This window comes from Triticum aestivum, chromosome 2B (genome assembly GCF_018294505.1).
Source record: "Triticum aestivum cultivar Chinese Spring chromosome 2B, IWGSC CS RefSeq v2.1, whole genome shotgun sequence".
In the NCBI taxonomy this organism is placed as follows: domain Eukaryota; kingdom Viridiplantae; phylum Streptophyta; class Magnoliopsida; order Poales; family Poaceae; genus Triticum; species Triticum aestivum.
In genome coordinates this window covers 464,671,713-464,672,844 of record NC_057798.1, presented here as the reverse complement: position 1 = coordinate 464,672,844, position 1,132 = coordinate 464,671,713, and positions in this window count along the sequence as shown.

The window sequence follows — 1,132 nt, the reverse complement described above, 5'->3', positions numbered from 1 at the left end:
TCCATCGGACGTGGAATCTACGTGGAGAGGTTCACAGCTGGGTCCACGACCGCAGCAAGGAAGTGCCTCCTTATTACGCGGAAAATAATTATTTCTCCACTTGACAGCTGGGACCCACCGAACGGGCCACTGTATTTCGCGGAAAAAACCTTTCCCCCTGACTGCTGGGACCCACCAGCTACATCTTCGCACACAAAGAAGTGCATTCGGGCAAAAAAAACGATTCGCCCCCCTGACTACTTGGACCCACGAGCTACATCTTCGCACGCAAGGAAGTGTGTCTGGGCAAAAAAAACTGATTCGTCCCCCTGACTGCTGGGACCCACCAGCTACATCTTCGCATGCAAGGAAGTCCGTCCAGGCAAAAAAATAAAAAATCGATTCGCCCCCCTGACTGCTGGGACCTACCATCTACATATTCACACGCAAGGAAGTGCCTGACAGTCGGGACCCACCTAGTCGAAGCGTACGTAGCGTTGTCATTCTGGTCGCGAACGTGTACATACATATATACTGGTGGATGTAGAGGCGCGCACGTGTCGTAGTAGAGGCGCGCACGTAGCATGTACACGTACGTACAACGGCCAGGGTGCAAGAAAGAAAATACGGCCAAATATGTGTACATACGGGCGAGGTCTCGAACACCTACTCGCGCATACGTACGGCGAGGGCTCGTGTACATGGCTGGGTCGGAACGAAGAAACAACGTTGTCGTCGTGTTCATGGGGAGGCAATGGAATGCGTCGTGTTCATGGGGAGGCAACGGAATGCGTCGTGTTCATCGGGAGGCAACGGAACGCGTGGGAGCCAACCGGCTGGGTCAGAACGGAATGCGTGGTCATGTTCATCGGGAGGGCTTGGGCGGAACATGCAATGGAAATGAGGCTTGGTGTACAGTAGAACGGAGGAAACGGACCTCCTACGGTCGAAACGGGGGTCCTGTTGATCGGGAGGGGTCTGGCGTACCGCAAAATGGAGGAAACAGACCTCCTACGGTCGAAACAAGGGTCCTGTTGATCGGGAGGGGTGTGGCGTATGGCAAAACGGACGAAATGAACCTCCTACAGTCGAAACGGGGGTCCTGTTGTTCGAAAGGGGTGTGGCGTACCGCAAAACGGACGAAACGGACTTG